Source organism: Muscardinus avellanarius (genome assembly GCF_963383645.1).
Source record: "Muscardinus avellanarius genome assembly, chromosome: 13".
Classification (NCBI taxonomy): Eukaryota; Metazoa; Chordata; class Mammalia; order Rodentia; family Gliridae; genus Muscardinus; species Muscardinus avellanarius.
Genome location: NC_137799.1, coordinates 51,059,373 through 51,082,585, shown reverse-complemented (window position 1 = coordinate 51,082,585; position 23,213 = coordinate 51,059,373).

The window sequence follows — 23,213 nt, the reverse complement described above, 5'->3', positions numbered from 1 at the left end:
CAGATTTTCAAAGGGAACATAGTCAACTGAGATAAAGTAAATATGGATACATTAGATGTAATTTTTAGCAAACAGTAATCATATTACCTTTCTCTCTTTTTGTTTCTTCCCTGATACAAACTGACTGTTTAAAACTCAATCCCAAACTGGTCGTGGTGGCACAAGTTTGTAATCCCAGCACTTGGGAGGCTGAGACAGAAGGATCACACAGGTTCGAAGTCAGCCTCAGCTACTTACTGAGGCTCTCGGCAACTTAGTGAGACCCTGTTTCCAAATAAAATATAGATAGGTCTGGGAGTATAGCTCAGAGGTAGGAAGTCTCTGGGTTGGACCCCCAGTACCACCAAAAATAAATAAATAAATAAATAAATAAATAAATAAATAAATAAATAAATAACAAAACTCAATCTCCAAAGCAGAGTGAGAGAAGGGGTTCCAGAGAATGTCCAAAAAGGGACTTGGAATTAAACTGTTTCTTCTGATCATATACTTAAGAAAATCCATAAGCTATGCATGATAGAATAACTTATAAAACCTGGAAACTAAAAGGTGGCTTCTTTAGCACCCAGTGGCTATTCCACTAAGAATAGACTCTTTAATCTGGCATACCAATGGAGTTTTCAAACTCAGGTTGTAGAATTTTGAAGCATAAAAGCATTTTTGTCATCTCACAATAAAAATTCTACTTCAAAAGTAAAATAATATTATAGAAAGAAGACTATGAACAAATGACGAATAGTCTCTGAAGAGGACTCACAACTCCATCTTCAAAGAATGGAGTTGGACTAAACTGCACTGGAAGAAAGTAAACTGCAGCTGGAGGCAGAGTTTCCTGTCATGTGGATTCAGCCAAGGATGGGGTGCAAGATATGTCCTGACAGCTTGATGTCTTGGCTTACCCTTCAGGTTCTCAGATTTGACTGAGATAGAATACAAATTCTCATTCTTGAAATAAAATAGGCTGGAAGACAGGGTGGAGATCTTAGAACAATGACTACGTTGAGTAGAGAGGCTTATAGTTATATATCCAATTGCCCCTCGTAGAGCTCATAAACTAGTGTTTGAAGTTGATGTAATTGACTCATGAGGGTTGTAATCCCAGTAGTGGATTGTGATGGATTTATCTGGGTGGAGAATATAAGGCCCTAGGGGTGCAGCCTTGGAGATATATATATGGTGCTTCCTCCCATTGCTTTCTTTTTTGCTCCAGGAATCCATGACAGGAGGAATGTGTTTCCCTTTCTCTGCTTCCTACTATTTTCCTATAAGATCCCCAGCCCCTGGTCTCACAAGAACTGAATACAAAATGGAAAGAAAATCTTCTTTCCTCTAAGTTATTGGTCAAGTCTTTATCTTATACCCATGAAAATCCTGACCAATACAGAGGTTTAAAATTATTTTTAATATCTCCTTTATCATAGTGAACAATGACCACAAACCAGTGAATAATATAATTTGAGATCTAACATGAATCTGGTTCATTCATTTGAGTTTTTAATATACTTATGTGTTCATTCAGCACTTCTTTTTTAATGCTTTTTTGTGTTCACTCATTTTATAAATTTGAGATCTGCAAATAGATTACCTGGGTTTGAAAGTCTTTACATTTTAGCAGACTAATTTTATGGAAATTACTTAAACTTCTTTTTGTCTTCCCTTATCTTCAAAATAGGCACAGTAGTAATATCTACCTTCCAGGGTAGTTGTGTGAATTGTGCTGGTTAGTTCATGCAGAGTTCAGGACAATGGCTGGTTTACAAGGCCTGAGCCATATGTATTAGCATCCTTCATTGCCATTAAAGGTCACATCTTGTGAACTGAAGACATTTATATTAACATTTATATTTACAGAAAAATTTCAAATTTTCAATTCTGTCCTGAGATCTAACTTCAGATTTTTCTAACCTAAGACCTTTTCATATCAAAATCTTGTACCTCAAATGACCATGTCCCAAGTTTCATTGTCCATCCTCCTCCAAATCCATTCTTTTCGTATTTGCTGTCTCGTTACATTGCTCTCTTTTTATACAATCCCCTGGGCATAGAAGAAAACCTGTCAGTACATACTTCAGTACTTCAAAAAAGAAGTGTCCCAAATTAAACTTGTTTTCTAAATTTCTTGAATTTCTTTCTTAAAGTTTAAAACCTAATAGTACAAAAATAAAATAATTATTAGCATATTTTATACTAAATATGATTAAAATAACCTACAAGCACCACAGAACAGATGAAACACTGGGTGACAGGACAGGTAAGTGAAGGCAATATGGCACTTTTATTTTGCTTTCTTCCTTTTTTTTTGCTCTATCTTTATATTTTATTTTATTCAGTTATGAATGCTAAAGTAAATCAACATCTTTGTTATTGCAAGTAAATATTCAAACTCTTCATATGTGTAAATGTCTATAAAATGTAAAAAAAATATTTACCATAAAATCTCAAGGATTTCTAGCAATAACAATATTTAGAGTTAAAAAAGTGGTTCACTTCCTAATACATGTGTATAAAGTTTCTGGGCTTCCAACCATCACCAACCAACCTGTATAATATCACTTGTAAATATTAGCAGTTATTTGGGAGGCCACTACCAGCCATGTGGAAAATAGAGATTAGGAAACAAAAATAAATTAAAAAAATAAGAATGGATTTTCAAGGTTGCTTTGTAAAATATTTGTACCTATAATGTGTATGTGTGAGGAGTTTTGTGCTATGCTTTTCAAAACCCCTAAACTGGTTTATTTAAGATTACTTATAAAAATATTAAGACTGCTTAGAATTTTAAGTGGGATTTATAATTTATTTTAAAGAAACTTCAGGGAAAATCTGAATTTTTAATAGCATAAAATACATGAGAATACAATCCCCTTAAATATTTCTTATTATCTATTGCTATGGGTTAATATGAAACTATCCTAATGAGTGAAACTATCTGTAAAAAAATGTTTAGTAAAGTCATAGTCCAAAAATCAGTATCCTAACACATACATATAAAAATAGACTGGCATAACCTATGTGTTGTTCATAGTTCTGGTTCTAATATACTCTGAGCAGACCCAAATTTCAAAGTCAGTGACAGGGAATATGGGAAAAGATGTGTTTTCCTTGTGCTTTAGGTAAGTATAAAAATTATACTGCTATTGAAAAACACATGGCAAAGCAGGGAAGTGTATGGGGTCAACAAGTCAACTAAAATAAACCTGATTCCTAGTTCCTTTCTTCCTCAAATTTCTATCTCTGAGAACCTGCTACTGTATTAGTTCCTTATTCTACTGAGACTGCCCACTAGAAATAATACTTCCGCACTTATCATTGATAATGAAATACCACAGAGAAATTTCAGGGCAGTTACAATGCATAGTACAAAGCTATCTAAAATATAAGTGTGGGTGTTTCAGCTTGGGTCTTATCTCATTTGAAAGTGAAATATGTTTGCAATGCTTGAATGTGGGAAGATTAATTATCACCTCTGTTTCAAAATAAGCAGCAGTAGAAACCCATCACATGAAAATGTGGAAGTGACATTGTCGACAGCTAACAAGAAAGGTTTTCAGCTGGAAAAGGGTGCAAACAGAAACAAATGCATTCATATTTCTAATCTGCAGCCAAGCAAAAATGATATTTGATACTGACTGGGATTGCCACAGAAAATCAGGCCCGACTTTGGTTAGGATGCTAAACGCAGTGAGATGAACCACTGAATTCCACTTCCCACTTTTATCAGTATTTTCACATTTCCAAGGTCAAGCTAGCTCTTGCTCTTTTTTTCCTTTTCCCCAGAAAAAGAAGAAAAAACATACACAGACCCACCACTGACTGAAAGACTGGCCTTAGGCAAAGAAATTAATCTCACTAAGTTTCAGTTTCCCCATCTGTAAAACAGATATAATAAGTACATGCTTAACTCATAGAGTAGATAAAATTCTATTACATATTAGTATAAACAACATAGCATCTGGCATGCAGTAAGAGCTCAATAACTGTTAGGGACTGCTGTTGCAAAACCATCCTGCTCTACTCTAAGACCACTAAAGCAAAAATTCCTCCCTCCTGTCTAAATACAGCTCTGTGTCAAGTAGTCAGGATAATTCAAGGTTCAGTTTCTTCTTCCGTCTTAAACTTCCTTGAATCTAAGATCACTTTGGTGCTTCATTCTAGAAAGACATTTTTCTGTTGTTGTTGACTTAAATGCCACGTCAGGACTTCTACAGTTAATATCAGGTCTTTAAAAAAGGTCTCTTGGGCCATTTGAGTACTGGCATTGTGCAGCCAAAGATTCATTATGGATCTTTTTTGTTAATAGGAAGGCTTGAAGAGAGTCTCAGGTCTGTACCATACATTAAGATAATGAGATGTATAAATTCAAGTATAAATTCAAGTCTTTGGCCCCCTACTCTGTCTCTATTTCTCTCTCAATTTATGTTACACAATGACATAAAGTACCACCTTTGGAGGTAAGCCTGCCCTGTGGTTAATCATCCTGATACATGCTAAAATACCTCACACTATAATTTAACATGAAGAACAGCTAGGGGTTGTGTTTGAAACTGTCATGACTCACAGGAATCTACTAATTTTGTCCTGTTCACCTTCATTTTATAACGTTGCAAGAATTTCTGCCAACATTGGTGGGGGTGGAGAAAATGAAAAAGAAAAAAAAAAAACAGGAGAGAAAAAGAAGCTCCTTGTGAAATGGCACCTCGAGTCTGTGCCATTGATAGTAACTTCCCGATTCCCTAGGCAAGCTCTTTCTCAGTCACTCTAAGCCCTCTAGAGACAATTTCTTTTATGAAAGCCAAGCTTCCTTCTCTCAGGCTCTCAAATCTTCCCGTAATGGTAATCACTCTTTAAGCTGGATGTGTTGTTGAGATCTTTATGTTGCTGGTGCAAAAAAGAAACAAAGTTATCCTGATTGTTTTGGGTTTCGATTAGTATAGAGTACATAGAGAAATATTTTAAAAGACTTATTTTGACTATCAAAGTGAGTCGATATGACAGCAGTTGTCAAGGGAAAAATGTGCACCATGCAAACACACAAACATCCCACAGCAACCAGCTTTGCAATAGCACATTAGAGGGGAGATTGCTTTTCTGAGCATGGAAGAAAACAAGGGGAAGTTCTTCAAGTTACTGAGGAAAAGGTACAACCACAGAGTAGCATTCAGGGAGATATGCAAGGCAAAGGAGTTTGAAAGTGAACCCTTATAGCACACAATCTCGTTGCATTATGTCTGCAGTTTAATACACATGTGTTTCTTTGAATTATTTATAAATAAGATACTGATTGGCAGATTATGGTTCATTGTGCCTAAAGACAATGGTAACAAACAAACAAAAAAAGAAATTTGTGTTGGGAAATGGAAAAAAAAAAAGCAAACAACTAACATATGACAAAGTAAAAGCAAAAGCCAAATGAATTAGTTGTAATAACATTTATTTCCTGAAAGCAGTTTTAGAATGCAACATAACGCCTAAAATTCTGATTTTGTGAGTGAAAAGCTGCCCAGGCCATTCTGATCACGCAGTAAGGTAGCATTTTAGCTTTACTATTCAAATGACATAACACTCATTGATGTGGAAGGAACTGCTTGACTCATCACAAAAATATATGAATAAAGGTAAATTTTTACCATAACTTCTAAATAATTAGGTTCATATTTAATCAATTTGAAACGCTTAATAATTGTCAATTTTTAAGAGGAATTAAGTCTTCCAGTATTTATTTCATTAAAATATTGATATCTACTTAATGATATTAATGACCAGATCTGTTTTTAAGCAAAACATAATTACTCACTTTGGCATTAAAATTGTCATTTTAATGTGTTCCTACAAGGTAAATCTACATTATGATGGGTTCCATATTTATAGACCTAAAAATGAAGTAGGGTGATTTCTTTACATTACTAGAAAAGAAAGTTATATAAAATACTCTTCTAAATTATCTGGAGAAAATACATAAAATAAGATTTTTAAATATTTCTAAAAGTGGATATTTATTATACTTTTTTCTATACAACTGTGTTCTTAAAATTCCTTAAATCCTTTTTTCTCAAAATGGCGACCGAGGGACACAGCACTTCTTAGTAGCTAAAGCAAATAAAGATTAAATACTTAGAAAGCAGTGTCTAAATCAACAAAATAAATACATACCAGGAACCAAAACACATCCAGGGACCTCGGCGGAACCCTGAACTTGAAGAAGAAGAACAAAGATCGGACACGGGACCTGCTGCAAATACAATCGGAACACTGATTGAAAAGCTGATCGGCGGGCTGCCTTTGCAGCTGCCCAAGGAGCTGCCTGCCCGATATTACCACGGAAAGATAATTCAGGACTAAAAACGGACTTAGGACCGCATCTTAAGCAGCGAGCAGCAGCCACCAGAATTCTGTGTGCCCACCAGCGACCAGATCACAACTGCATAGAGACTCCCATGGATTCCTGCACTAATTCAGGTACCTGAGGGAGCCCTGGTAAGTTGGGGTCCTAGCGTGTGCGCAGCCCCAACCCCCCAGCACGGGCTCAAGCCTCAGACCCCAGCACTCTCCTCGCACAACTTCCCTGCGCCACGGTCCTCTGCTGGTAGTCAGTACCTGTACACTGCTACCTCTAAATTGAAGTCTGCTTGTGTGTCTAGCCCCTGCCACCTTGCCAGAGCCGGCCTTCCAGGCTGCAAAAGCCCTGGGTGACCCGGAAATCTCCGTGGGGCACCCCCAGCTTCTACGTCCCACGGGAGGCAGAGACCATTGCTGGACAATGCGCACTGGACCCTTGAGCACCTACCCTGCACCCCTGGCCCACCGCTGGGTGTTCCCACCCTCCTGGTAACCAGAGGCTTAGTGCTAAGCAAAGAACACAGCTCAATACACCTTGGAAGAGCATACCAGCAGCAATAGACAGCTGCATCCACTCTCACTTGGGTCCAGTATTAGCAGCGCATCCAGCCTGCACTCTTGGAATAGGCAGAGCTCTGGCAGTAAGTGTGGGCATCCATTTGCCCAGGGTACATCTTGGGACCACACCGGCTAGCCCAGCTGGAATTTCTAGAGACACAAGAAAAACCATTGGGCCACAAAATCTGCTCAGGACCTCAGGGGGAGGTTTCAACTATACTTTGGTCATTCTCCACCCCCGCTGTAGGGACGCTCAGGCTGGAGGCTAGGGTGGTGAGTGCAGAGGTGCTGACCACAGGTTAGAATTTCGCAGAACTTGTGAATTGTACAGAATCAAATAACAGTGAAATCAGACATCCGGACACATGAACCTAAAGCAGCTAAAGGAGAGAAAGGTGTCCAAACACCCAGAGTGACTTAAGAAGATAAAAATAGAGTACAAAGAAAACTAAGAGGCATTGGATGGTATTCTGAAAGCTACCAAAGCAATCAGATACACACATATTATTTGGACCTGACCCCATATGCGTAAATAAGGAGGACTGTTTGTTTTACTTTTAATGTGGATGTTTTGTTGTATTTTGCTTTTACAGTGCTTTTGTTTTGGTAGGGTTATTGCTGTTTTATTTTTTTTTTCTTTTCGCCCACACTTCTTTTACTTTAACTTGTTGTTTTATATATATATATATATATATATATATATATATATATATATATATATACACACACACACACATTGGATAGTTTGCCTTATTTTTTTTATTTCACACAGCTGCTAGTTCCTTTTACTTTTTTCTTGTTCTTTTTTCCTCTTTCTTCCTCTTCCCTTCCTTTTTTTTTTTCACTCTCCTCCTTTTATTGGTTTTCCTTCATTTTTCTTGGATTACATAAAAGTCTTGGTATCTTGGGTGGATTCTTTTTTTTTTTTATGTCTGTCTGCTCCTTCCATCATCCCTATTTACAAACCTACCCACACTAATCTACATACTTTTCTCCCCCAAAACTTTTCCCCATAATATACCTCCTGGTTTAATACTCAAAGTATCTCTTATATCCATAATTACTCTACCAACGACAAGAGTCCTAGTAGTTAACTCTCTCTCATTCCTAACAAGTTATTACCTTATCATACTTAAAGTCTTTCTCAACCTAGCATATCCTCTACCTAATCCGACTCCTTTACCAATCACCCCAGCTCCTTGCACATCACCCACCCTCAACACTGGAAAGGCTCTGCTGACTAACCAATACCCCCAAACTCCTCATATTAAGATTTGACTAAGCACAGTACTCACGAACGATGGGTAGAAATCAGAAAAACAAGACAGAGAACGCTATAAATATGAGAACCAGGAATTATGAAGAAACAGCAGAAATCACGAATACTGACCTACTAGAAATGCAAGAAGGGGAGTTCAGAATCTTGTTGTTCAATATGATGGAAGGATTTAAAACGAGTATAGAGGAGGTTAAAGGTGAATTAGAAACACTAAAAAAGAATCAGAAAGAGGTCTGGAATGAAATGAAAGAGGCAATAAGTGAAATGAAGACAGCAATAGAAAGAAATTCTGGAAGATTAGATGAAATGGAAAACAGAATATCAACATTAGAAAACAGTACATCCCAAACCGAAAACACAGTCAGCGATATACAGAAATCTTTACAGCAACAAAACCTAAACATCCAGCAATTATAGGATAATATGAAGCGCCCTAATTTACAGATAATAGGCATTGAGGAAGGGATAGAGGTACAGACCAAGGGCATTTGTAATATTTTCAAGGAAATAATCTCAGAGAATTTTCCAAATATGGAAAGAGACTTGAATCTTCAAGTCCAGGAGGCATACAGAACTCCACTGAGACAGGACCAAAGAAAAACCACACCACGCCACATAATAACCAAATTGACCAGCATAGAGGCCAAGGAAGGAATCTTAAAAGCAGTGAGATAAAAGGACTGGTGACATATAGAGGCAAAACAATAAGAATCACCCCAGACTATACAACCCAGGTTAGGAATGCTAGGAGAGACTGGTACGACGTGATTCAGACCCTGGAAGAAAATAACTTCCAGCCAAGGCTCATCTATCCAGCAAAAAAATAGACGTTTTCAGAGTATTTCAACCAGGAACTACAGAATACACTTTCTTCTCAGCAGCCCATGGAACCTTCTCCAAAATAGATCACATCCTGGGACACAAAGAAAATACCAGCAAATTCAAAAAATGTAATATAATTCCATGCATCTTTTCAGACCACAATGGAATCAAAGTAGAAATCAACAACAGGAAACTCAAAAGAAAGTACTCAAATTCATGGAGAATGAATGATACACTATTGAATGACGAATAGGTAAGGGCAGAAATTAGGGAAGAAATAAAGAAATTTATGGAAACAAACGAAAACAGAGACACAACTTACCAAAACCTATGGGACACCATGAAGGCAGTTCCAAGAGGAAAGTTTATTGCATTGAGTGCCCACATAAGAAGGACAGAGAACCTCCAAGTAAAGAACCTAATGACATAACTAAAGGACATAGAAAGACTGCAACAGTCTATTCCCAAAGCCAGCAGAAGGCAAGAAATCATCAAAATTAGGGCAGAAATAAATGAAATAGAGAACAAAAAAACAATTCAAAAAATCAATAAAACAAAAAGTTGGTTCTTTGAAAAGATTAATAGAATTGATAAACCCCTGGCCAACCTAACCAAAAGAAAAAGAGAATCAACTCAAATTATCAAAATTAGAAATGAAAAAGGAGATATCACCACTGATAGTGAAGAAATTCAAAATATTATCAGAAACTACTTTAAAAATTTATACTCCAATAGATCTGAAAACCTGGATGAAATTGACAGATTTCTAAGCACAGTTAACCTTCCTACACTCAACCAAGAGGACATAGCAAGCCTAAACCAACCAATAATAACCAAAGAAATAGAAATGGCAATAAAAATTCTTCCACCAAAGAAAAGCCCAGGCCCAGATGGGTTCCCAGCTGAATTCTACAAAACCTTCAGTGAACAACTAATACCAATACTTCATAACATGTTCCGGGAAATTGAAAGAGAAGGAACTCTTCCAAATTCCTTCTATGAGGCCAGTATCACATTAACCCCCAAACCAAATAAAGATACCTCAAGAAAGGAAAACTACAGACCAATATCCTTAATGAACATAGATGCAAAAATCCTAAACAAAATACTAGCTATACGCATTCAAAACTATATCAAGAGAATAATACATCATGACCAAGTCGGTTTCATCCCAGAAAAACAAGGCTGGTTCAACATACGCAAATCAATACATGTTATTCACCACATAAATAGAACCAAGAACAAAAACCACATCATCATAGCAATAGATGCTGAAAAAGCATTCGACAAAATCCAACACCCATTTATGTTAAAAACACTCTAAAAAATTTGGATAGAAGGAAAGTACTTCAACATCATCAAGGCAATATACTGCAAACCCAAAGCAAACATTATATTGAATGGGGAAAAACTGCAAGAATTTCCGCTTCAGTCAGGAACAAGACAAGGATGCCCACTATCACCACTCCTTTTCAATATAGTCCTTGAGACTCTTGCTGCAGCAATCAGACAAGAGAAGGAAATCAAAGGAATCCACATAGGAAGAGAGGAAGTAAAACTATCCTTATTTGCAGATGACATGATCCTTTATCGGGAAGACCCAAAGAACTCAACCAAAAGACTTATGGAGCTGATCGACAAATTCAGCAAAGTCGCAGGTTACAAAATCAACCTAAAGAAATCAGTGGCCTTTCCTTACGCCAACAATGGATCCACAATGAAAGAAACAAAAACAACAATTCCATTCACTATAACCTCAAAACCTATAAAATACCTAGGAATAAACCTAACCCAAGATGTAAAAGACCTCTACAACAAAAACTATAAAACATTAAAGAAAGAAATAGAAGATCTTGGAAGATGGAAAGATCACCCGTGCTCATGGATAGGCAGAATAAATATCATCAAAATGGCCATTCTGCCAAAACTGATCTATAGGTTCAATGCAATTCCCATTAAAATACCAGTGACATTCTTCAGAGACCTAGAAAAATCAATCATGAACTTCATATGGAGAAGGAAAAGACCTAGAATAGCCAAAGCAATTCTCAATAACAAGAAACACGCAGGAGGCATTACAATCCCAGACTTCAAACTATACTATAGAGCAATAGTAGTAAAAACAGCATGGTACTGGCACAAAAACAGATATACTGATCAGTGGATTAGAATAGAAGATACAGAAACAAACCCACACATCTTTAGTCAATTAATCTTTGACAAAGGGGCCAAACACATACGCTGGAGAAAAGACAGCCTTTTCAACAAGTGGTGCTGGGAGAACTGGCTAACCATTTGTAAAAAGATGAATCTAAACCCCTATATCTCACCTAACACAGGAATCAACTCAAGATGGATTAAAGACTTAGAAATTAGACCTGAGACGGTGAAGTTAGTAGAGGAGAACATAGGTTCAACACTACAACATATTGGCACAGGCAGTAACTTTCTCAACAAAACCTCCAAAGCTCAGGAAATTAAAGCAAGAATAAACAAGTGGGACAACATCAAACTAAAAAGTTTCTTCTCATCAAAGGAAACTATCAATAACCTAAAGAGGAAGCCTACAGAATGGGAAAGGATCTTTACCAGCCACCATTCTGATAGGGGGCTAATATCCAGAGTATACAAAGAGCTCAAAAGGCTCTACACTAGCAAAACAAACAACCCAATCAAGAAATGGGCAAATGAACTAAATAGACACTTCACAAAAGAAGAGATACAAAGGGCTAATAGATACATGAAAAGATGTTCTTCATCACTGGCCATCAGGGAGATGCAAATCAAAACTACACTGAGATTCCATCTAACCCCAGTCAGAGTAGCAAGCATAAAGAAATCAAACAACAACAAATGCTGGCGAGGATGTGGGGAAAGAGGAACTCTTGTACACTGTTGGTGGGAATGCAAACTAGTTCAGCCACTATGGAGATCTGTGTGGAGATTCCTGAGAAAGTTGGGAATAGATCCACCATATGATCCAGCTATACCACTCCTAGGTATCTTTCCAAAGGGGTTGAATTCAGAGAACTACAGCAACATATGCATACCTATGTTCATAGCAGCACAATTTGTAATAGCCAAAATATGGAACCAACCCAGATCACTATCAACAGATGAATGAATAGCAAAACTGTGGGAAATACACACAATGGAATTCTATTCAGCCATAAAGAAGAACAAAATTATATCATTTGAAAGAAGATGGAAAGCCCTGGAGAACATTATGTTAAGTGAGATCAGCCAAGCACAGAAGAAGAAGATACATATGTTTCCTCTAATATGCCCAAACTAGAAAACACAAAGAATACCAGTGGGACTCCAGATATTGAAGGGGAAATACTAGCTAAGTTTTAATGGAAAGATAGGAGAGGAGAAAGGCCAATCTGGATTAATGAGGGTCTACACCTGAACATGTGTAAAATTATGAATAAGACATGGTTAACCTGGACAACCATTGGGGGGGAGAGGGGGGCGGGGGGGGAGAGGGCACCAAATATAGTATAAATGTATACTACTTATGTTCAATAAAAAATTGTTAAAAAATTCCTTAAATCCTAGTATTTTAGTCTACAGCAAGCAATAGACTAATTCCATTTTCATTACTGAGATAAATACTAAAACGAGATCATAAGAGTAACAGAAGAAAAGTAAGATAAGTATTCATTTAGTTTAAGAATAAATCATATGAATTAAGGCACATACTTAGAAACTCCTGTCAAGGATATAGACTTTTCACAGGAGAGTCTGAGCCTCATTCCCATCTCAATATAAAAGCCAGTCTGGAAAAAAATGGGGGAAAAGAGATTTTATAAAAATAGTATAGAAACCATTAGGGTAGAGGAAGTGGACCAAGGGAGGAAGAAGATGAGGGCAAAGGGAGATACTGGAGAGTGAAGTTGATCACATTTATGTGTATTTATAAATATACCAAATGAAACACACCAATCTCTATAGTTAGTGTACTGGGACAAGCTTCTACCTGATTCTCTCCTCAACATCAGGGGGACTAGTTGAGGGCTGCCTCAATATTCTCCTTTAGTCTTCCAGACAAAGGGATATTTTCTTAAGTCATTTATTTATTCATTTATTTATTTATTGGTGGTACTGGGGCTCCTAGAAACCCTTCTACCTCTGGGCTACACTCCCAGACCTAAATATATATATTTTATTTGGAAACAGGGTCTCTTAAGCCAGCGAGGCTGACTTCGAACCTGCGCGATCCTCTTGTCTCTGCCTCCCAAGTGTGGGGATTGTAAGCGTGTGCCACCACTCTTAAGTCATTTTAGATGAGGCGAACTCCTATGTTCTTCTTGGCTTATCTTCATTTTATCTCAAGTCTGTAAAGGCCTTGTGTTTATAAAAGAAGAATTATTATGCATTCTTTATTACCAAGTAAAATTTGGACTTGTGAATATTTATTAACAGAAGAACCTATTTTCTTACTTCATTTGGAGAACCTTAGCCTCAAGTTGGCTTTCCTTCTTCTCAAAAATTCCTTTTAGGTATGATATTCTTTTCCAGTAGCCAGGGCCATTGTGAGCTGCTGTGGCAATAGCTCAAACTCAACCAGCTCAGTACAATAAGCTGAAAAATATAGAAAGGGTGAGGCAGATTTGAGACCAGAAATGGCATGCTATTTCTTGCCTCTGTTTTCATGTACCAGTTGCCTTCCTTTTCCCCTTCTTATAAAAGCAGCTCCTAAGCTCACACCCTTATCCTCTAACCCTTTCAGAGAGGATATGGCTCTTTCTAACTCATTGCATTTTCAAACAGTGTTGGAGAAAGAAATGGTTGCTGTTTGCCTTAGGTTAAGCCCAAGCTCAACTCTGTGCCGGGGAGATGATGTACTATAATTATCAATGCCTTTTAAAAGCTGCAAAAGATGGAAAGATTCTACCAGAACCTCTATGTTAGAGTGTTGGTCCTATGCCCTCTTCTAGTAATTGCAGTCTCAGGTGTAATTTCCAGGTCTTTGATCCATCTTGAGTTGATTCTTTTGTAGGGTGCAAAGTTAAAATTTAATTCCATTTTCTACAAATAGATTATGAGTTCTTCCAGCACCATTCATTCGAAAAGGCTATCTTTTCTCTAGTGTATGCTTTTGGTTTCTTTGTCAAAAAGTAAATTGTTGTAAATGTGTGGATTAGTTTCTGAATTTTATATTCTGGTACACTGGTCTATGCGTACATTTTTGTGCCAATATCATGCTGTATTTTTTATTACTATAGCTCTATAGTATAGTATAAAGTCAGGTTTCATGATGCCTCCTTCATGGTTCTTGTTGCTGAGAACTTCTTGGGCTACTATGGGTCTTTGTTTTTTCATACGAATTTTAGGACAGATTTTTCTAGCTCTGAAAAATCTGATATTTTAATAGGTATTGCATTGAATCTTGGTAGAATTGCTATTTGAATAATATTTATTCTGGTGTAGAGGTTCCTTAGAAGACTGGGAATGGAACTATCATATGATCTTGTTATGCCACTGTGGGGTATTTTTCTAAAAGTATTGAAATCAGAATATTACAGTGATACATGCATATCTATGTTTATTACAGCACAATTCACAATAGCCAAATTATGGAACCAACCTATATATCCATCAACAGATGAGTAGATTATAAACTATGGAAAATACACACAGTGGAATTCTACTTAGCCATAAAGAAGAATAAAAATATGTCACTTTTGGGAAAATGAATGTAACTAGATAATCTTATGCTAAATGAGATCAGCCAGCCACAATAAAATGGTTATATGTTTTCTCTTATATGTGGAAAAAATTTTAATTGACACAATACTTTGTGTCAATACAAAATGACTAATGCCAATTTTAATTTTATGTATGAGGAAGGGGAGGAAGCAGGGTAAAGTAGGGGGAAGGGAGTTCACCAAGTTCTCTGAGCATGTATGTCTCTATCACTCTGAACTTCATTATGAAGTCTGATTACAATGCACCATAGAAATTTTATGGGAAGAAAGAGTTTCCCCAAAGAATGTTTCTGGGGAGAAAAATAATAAGAATGCGTCTATCAGAAGAAAGCTAGGGGAACTTGGAAGAAAAATTATTGATCTCTGCTACATATTCCTATATCATGGACAGATTGTTGCTCTTAGGGAGAAAATTTATGAGATGAAATACACTCATATGTGCTTACACTTCTCTACCACATGTCAAATACATCCATTCCATGAAGAACTATTTAACTACCTGCAAAGGTTAATTTATATGTCCACTAGAAAGGTCTATGTGGTATCCAGATATTTAGTAATTATTCCAGGTATTTAACTTAGGGTGTTAGGGGATGAGATTAAAATCTTAAATGTGTAGACTTAGTAGTTTGTCCTGCCTAATATGAGTGGGCCTTATCCAATTAATTGAAGGTATAAATAATAAAAAACCTGACCCTTTTTGAAGTAAGAAAAAATTCCAGATATATCTACTCACCCCTTAGCTCCAGTTCATTTGCTCTTATAACTCAGGGATATTATGAGAAAACTCAATGGGCTATATATATAAAAATTTCCACCAAAGATTATAAAATAGAAACATTAAATAAAATTTGATTGTTTATCTTGCCTATGTATAGAAAAAATCAGTTTCAGAAGGTCATGGGTTGAATATTTTCTTTCATATGTGAAACCTACAAAGAAAACAGAAAACATCAGGGACTTTAAATAATGTGGCGAGAGACCTACAGGGTAGTGAAAGGTTACCCAGTCATAGTCAAACAATTCATGCACTGCTATGTGCTGCTGAGTCACACAGGCTTTGGCATGGCAACAAAATAAGATAAATAGAGACACTGGGTCCCAAAGAGTTATAGAAATTGCAATTTAAAGGGGAATTGAGAAATAGTATCTATTCCCTCACCTAGTTACTGATGAAGCTATACCCTGACTTATAATATCCTGTTCTGTGATGTCAGACTAGACCAGCCTGTCATTGTGAACATAAGGAAGCAAAACCTAAATATAAGACCTGTGGTCCAGAGGTCACCAGAGCAGCGGTGAGTCTCTTTTGAGCATTCCACCTCACTTCTCTCCAGAGTGGTGATTTTTTTTTTATTACTTTGCAATAAATTTCATTTTATCAGTATATCCAGGTTTTCTAGCTCTTTATTTCTATACTGAGCTAAGAAAAGGACCCATGGTAAATCCCAAACCATGACAGTTTTGGTACCTATACACAGGGCTCAAAAGTCTTTTCTCAATGTTGGTATGACACCACTGTATTTGGCAAGGTCTAGTGACACTTCCAAGCAGGATTGGAACCTCACAGATGACAGAGGATTTGATATTGTCCGTTTTTTTATGACTGTGGAGGACCTCCGGCTGACTGAAGGGACTTTGGGCCTCTCTCAGGCTTGCTAAGGCTCAGTGGAGGATGGTAAGGGACCTGGGTCTTCATGCCCTCCAGAGTAATATTTCTCACTGCCTATTGCCACAAAAGTGTGACTAAACTGGTGCCACAGCTTATATTGAAGCTCCAGGGAAATGCATTCTGGTATTATGAGGTTCCCCAATGAATGCCTGTCCATTTTCCCCCAACAAAAATGTGACACTCTTTTAAAAGCTCTATGAGAACTTGAACTGGGAAAAGACCATTCCTGAATAGACCTCATCACCTGATTAGAGAACCTGTATCTTTGGCACTACCAGACAGAAATGAGAGTAATTAAGAGAAATAAAACAGGAGGGATTGTAACAGGGAACACAGCTTCTGGCTTATAATTCTGGCTCTAATAGCCACCATCAATTTGTGACTGTCAGGAATATTTTGGGAATTACAGTGTTTTATGGGAATTACAGTGTTTTAGCCATTGGTGACCCTAACAGTACATGGGCTATATAATTATCAAAACAGATATGAGACTACTTACTTCAAACAAGACTGCCTGCAAGATCAATCCTTGGGGTGATATATGCATGCTTTGGATTTGAAACACATCCCTGCAACTTTTTCTTTCTTCCTTTCTCTCTCTCTCTCTCTCTCTCTCTCTCTCTCTCTCTCTCTCTCTCTTGTTCTCTTTTTCTTTTTCTTTCTTTTCTTTTCTCTCTCTCTCTTTAGTTCTCTCTTTCTTTTCTTTTCTTTTCTTTTCTTTTTTTCCCCCAGTACTAGGGATGGAGCCCAGGGGCATCCTACCTCCGAGCTACATCTCTAGCCCTATTTTTTTTATTATTATTTTATTTTTTGTTTTTTGGTGGTACAGGGGTTTCTGGAAGCCCTTCTACCTCTGGGCTACACTTCCAGACCTACTTTTTATATTTTTATTTGGAAACAGGGTCTCTTAAGACAGCGCAGCTGGCTTCAAACCTGTGCGATCGTCCTGTCTCCGCCTCTCAAGTGCGGGGATTACAAGTGTGTGCCACCACGCCTGGCATTATTCTTTATTTTGAAACATGGTCTTACTGAGTTGCAAAGGGCCTCACTAAGTAGCTGAAGCTGTCTAAGAACCTTGATCCTCCTGTTTCAGCCTCCTGAATGGTAGGATTACAAACATGCACCACCATGCCCAACTACATTTCTGCAATTTCTTGATTATATTAGATCAATGTGCCTGAACTGTGCAAAGTAATTCACAGTGAACACCTTTTACTTTTCTGGGAATAAAAATTTTTTGTGGTCAGAGTGCATCTGAGTGACCAGTCCATAACAATAATATGAAAAATCCTTACACATTGAGCCTCTACTGTTTCTTAGAGAGCAATACTTCACCTATGATGTCATATTTTAGTGGTGAGTGAATTAAGTTAGTCCTTCCGTCTCCACAGAAAGAGGACTATTGGAATATTATACCTGGTTTTCTCCAGCCTTTTCCCCCCATATCCTTTCATTTTCCTAATTGTGATTTATTGTAATAAACCTTATCCTTTAGCACAACTATATATTGAGTCCCTTGAGTCCTAATGAATCACCAAGGTGTTGTTGGAAAATCCCACCTGACTTCCAACTTCTTAGCCACTCTTCTCAGATTCTGCTCAATCTTTCATATTTTTATATACCAGCCTGTGTCTTATTTCTATATATTCTACATAGATATCACTTGCTCTAAGGGTTGAAACCTGGATATATACCTAAAGTAATACTGGATTTAGAATAGCAGTATTTCTTGCTATGATAATTTGCTATTGGGGCTAATTACCTAAAGAAAGTAGATCCATGTATTATATGTATTAAATTTTAAGTCTGCACCCTTAGATAATTTAACTCATTTGACTATAGTGTACTTGAAAATAATTCCCGAGAGTTTATGTCATAATCATAATTTAAAATTTTTTAATCTAAATGGAAGTTAAAGCAGGTATAAACACAATACCTGCTGGAATCATACAAAACAAATCAGTAAAATTCATAGAATTACTAGCTTTGAGCAAAGCTCTTTTATGATATAATCCCCATGACAAATTAATTGTAAAATCTACATCAAAGTAGCTAGATGAAGTAACTTGGTGAATGTGATTATCATTTTACTTTGGGTCCCTTCTACCTATAGTTGATTATTTCCCTTCAGAAGTAATTAAATACTATATTCTTATATTTTTACTTAAGAAGTAAAACTAATTTTGTTGTTGAAATATTTTTTCTTGTCTCAATATGTCAGTGAAAACATTTTAGAACAACAGGATTTACCATAATCAGATAATGTTCTTACAGGATAATATTCTTTTATAATAGAATTATAGTTCTTTTCTCTTTCCAATGAACAGGTTCTACCAGTATAGAAAATAAAAGGCCCCCTAAACACTCCTAAATAGGAGTTAATATGCCAATTTAGGTGGTTTAATGGAGGCTTGAAACTTCAGAGAACTGCATATTTAAAAGAGCTGTATGCACATACACAAACCATTTTCTCTGCCAAGGGCATTTTTCCCATGTCTCTCCCAGTCTTCTTATCCTTCAAAAATTCTCAAATTTTTCTGCTAAAGAAGAGAATACATAAAGCCATCCACAACAGAAGGAAGAAATGAAGCATCATCGTGAAAGCAGGAAGATTTAGTAAAACCTACCAACCTACTGATGAAACCTGCCATCGTCACTCCACCCTCCTTATGTGCAGCTCAGCACATACACCAGGCAGGCTAATACCTTTCTCCCAGAAACATGGTAGAATGTAGTGTTCTCTTCAAAGAAACTCACTGGTTTGGGAGAAAATACAGTTATTTGTAAACAGCCTAATAAAAGAGCTATGTTCCAGCCTAATTATCTAATAATGAATCCCATCATTCACCTTTGCCACCCATATGCTCAGCACTTCCAATCCATGTTTTATTATTTACTGACAAGTAACATAAATAAACAACAAATCATCACAAGACACTGGAAATTTTTCAAAAAAATGAAAGTATGTCAAATACCCCTTTCCAAGAACTTGGAGAAAATAGAGAAAAGAAAAAAAAAAACTGCATATATAAAATTTTCAGTATCTTCAGAAGTAGAAGAAAAGAATAAAATTATATTTTAAATTTTTTTGGTTCAGAAAATTAAGAATACAGTGTTTTGGATACTGGGCATTAAACCCAGGGGCATTCTACCTCCAAGCTATATCCCAAGTTCTTTGTATTTATTTCTTATTTTGAAACAAGGTCTTACTAAGTTGGTGAGGTTCTTGTGAAGTTGCTTAGGCAACCCTCAAACTTACAATCCTCCTGTCACTGCTTCTCTAGTACTTAGATTACAACCATAAAAACTGCACCTGACTAAGAAAATTGTTTTTATATAAAATATTAGAAACAATATATCAATTACACAATAATTGAAAATGGAATTGAATATATCTCAGAAGAAAAAAGACCCAAAATTCAGAGAGAATAAATGTGAAAAAATTAAATTAAAGTATAATAAAGGAAACCCAAAACCCACTGTACATGTTCTTAAAAAGGTAATACAAAGTAAGAAAAATATTAAACAAATGAAACAAGATTTTCTTCCATACTAAAAAACATGCATCTCTAGATTTAAAGGTTCTGTTAAGTACTAGCATAATGAATAAAGATAAAGAAAAGCCGATAGTAACACATATCAATGTAAGTTTTTACAGCAAAATTGAGAAAGTAGAGATCCTAAAATATTCAGTGGGGGTAACTAAGAAATAAAATATAAGGATTAGCAAACTATATACCATTTTGTCAACAGCAGTTGACCATTAAACCACCTAAATTGGCATATTAACCCCTATTTAGGAGTGTTTAGGGGGCCTTTTATTTTCTATACTGGTAGAACCTGTTCATTGGAAAGAGAAAAGAACTATAATTCTATTATAAAAGAATATTATCCTGTAAGAACATTATCTGATCATGGTAAATCCTGTTGTTCTAAAATGTTTTCACTGACATATTGAGACAAGAAAAAATATTTCAACAACAAAATTAGTTTTACTTCTTAAGTAAAAATATAAGAATATAGTATTTAATTACTTCTGAAGGGAAATAATCAACTATAGGTAGAAGGGACCCAAAGTAAAATGATAATCACATTCACCAAGTTACTTCATCTAGCTACTTTGATGTAGATTTTACAATTAATTTGTCATGGGGATTATATCATAAAAGAGTTTTGCTCAAAGCTAGTAATTCTATGAATTTTACTGATTTGGTTTGTATGATTCCAGCAGGTATCTTTTCAGTGTTCTTTTATTGGTGCATTATAACTTCCCATCATATTGTAAATCATGTTGACAGTGACATACATGCACACAACACTTGGTGCCCTCCCACCTCCCCATATTTTCCCTTCCCAATACAGATTATTGAGACTGATGTTAGTATATTCAATTTTGTACACATAGTCAATGGTAGTATTTCCATTAATGAATCTCACTCTATCCTCTCCCTTTCCCTTAGATCTCCTCCCTGGATCCAGTGAGGTTTCTCCTCCATTATCTGGAGCCCCTCTGGTATTCCAATTGCTCCCTAGCTTGCACCTATTAGAGAAAACATATGGCCCTTTATTCTCTATGATTGGCTAATCTTGCTTAACCTAAGTATTCCAGGTCCTTCCATTTTCTTTCAACACATAATTCTATATATACCTGACTTTGTGTGTGTGTGTGTGTGTGTGTGTGTGTGTGTGTGTGTGTGTGTGGCACTAGGGATTGAACCCAGAGATATTCTACCTCCAAGCTAAACCCCAGCCTAGTCCTATTTATTTGGAAACAGGGTCCCTCTGCATTGTGGAGGGCCTTACTAAGTTGTTGAAGCTGGCTTTGAACATGTGATCCTCCTTTCTCAGCCTCCCAAGTACTGGGATCACAAGAATGTGCCACCATGCCTGGCTTATAACCAATTTTTTTTTCTTTTTCTTTTGTGGTACTGGGGTTCCTGGAAGCCCTTCTACCTCAGGGATACACTCCCAGGGGCTACACTCCCAGACCTATTTTTTAACATTTTTATGTGGAAACAGGGTCTCTTAAACCAGCGAGGCTGGCTCCGAACCAGCGCAATCCTCCTGTCTCTGCCTCCCAAGTGCGGGGATTACAAGCATGCACCACCACGCCCGGCTATAACCAATTTTTTAATTAAGAGTTGAATAAATATATTGTTAATCATAATAATTAAAATTAATAATAAAAAATGTGCCTCTGCTTACCCACTACTGTCATAGAGTGCATTCACACAGCCTGCCAAAACACCAGTCCAATCTGGAACAGAAATGTGGAAGATTCTAGAAGGGATTCATTGCGAAAACTATGGAAACTATCATGTCCTAATGAGTTGGACCACAGGGCAAAGATTTGTTTCTTTTTCCTATTAGAGCACTTAAGAAATACATTTTTATATATCCAAAAAAAAATCTTCACAAGAGGAAAAACATTTTTAACTTATGAAAGTTTTTCAAAAAGAAATAGGAGGGAAGGGGAGGGTATGGGGCAGGAATTGGGTAAGAGCTAATTGGGAGATGTGTGCATGTATGTCTCCACCATCTTTTATCTCATTAAGATGTATGATACAGGCTGGGCATGGTGGCATACACTTGGGAGGCAGACACAGGAGGATTGCGTAGGTTTGAAGCCAGCCGCAAGCGCGGGCTTAAGAGACCCTGTTTCCCAAAATAAAAAGTACAAAAAATAGGTCTGGGAGTGTAGCCCGGAGGTAGAAGGGCTTCCAGGAATCCCAGTACGACCACCAAAAAAAAAAAAGGATGTATGATACAATGCACCAATAAAAAATTTTTAAAAAGAAATGTATTTATAATTTACTATATAGCTTAGTAATGAATTAAACTTATTATACTTATATGGTCTTAGTAATAACTATCATAAGAATTAAGTTAATTATAATTTTATATGCCATTAATTTTGGTAGATAAATTGTGTGGGGGGTATATGTGTGTGTAGAAGGAGAGGGTGGTATTATAAATGGGTCAATCCTAATATTTCACAATATGTGCATACACATACATATAAACATGTATATATGAATATGTGTACATGTTATTCTTTTTTTATTGGTGCATTGTATTCATATGTCATATTTAAAGAAATAAATATTTAATTTTTAAAGCCAAAAATAAATAGTGACTGGGTTAACACAGAAAGAAAGATTATAAAAAGTTTCTAAGAAAATAAAATTAATAAAATATTTTTTTTTTGGTGGTGGTGGTACTAGGGATGGAACTCAGGGGCCCTCTACCTCTGGGCTACACTCTCAGACCTATTTTATATTTTATTTGGAGACAGGGTCTCTTAAGCCAGCTGAGGCTGGCTTCGAACCTGCACAATCCTCCTGTCTCAGCCTCCCAAGCGCAGGGATTACAAGCATGCGCCACCACACCCGGCTAATAAAAGATTCAAAAACAAAGATTACAGCATTAGTATGTTGGAAAAAAGAAAAAATAGAGAGAAGGTTTTATATTTTATATTAAGGATATATTTTTGATGATTTCAATGTCAGACAGATAGCTGAGTAGCATTCCAGTGATCGCCCCAACACACACAGGAAGAAGAAAGAAAGAAAAGAAAAGAAAAAGAGAGAGAGGGAGAGGGAGAGGGAGAGAGAGAGAGAGAGAGAGAGAGAGAGAGAGAGAGAGAGAGAGAAAAGAAGAAGAAGAAGAAGAAGAAGAAGAAGAAGAAGAAGAAGAAGAAGACGACATCAATTCAGAAAACTATGCAGACACAAAAATACTTTTGTGAGAGTAAATATCGATAACATTAGGTGAAAAATTATAGCACTTTGTGTGGCCTAATGATGGGGTATGTCCATACAGCACCTAAGGA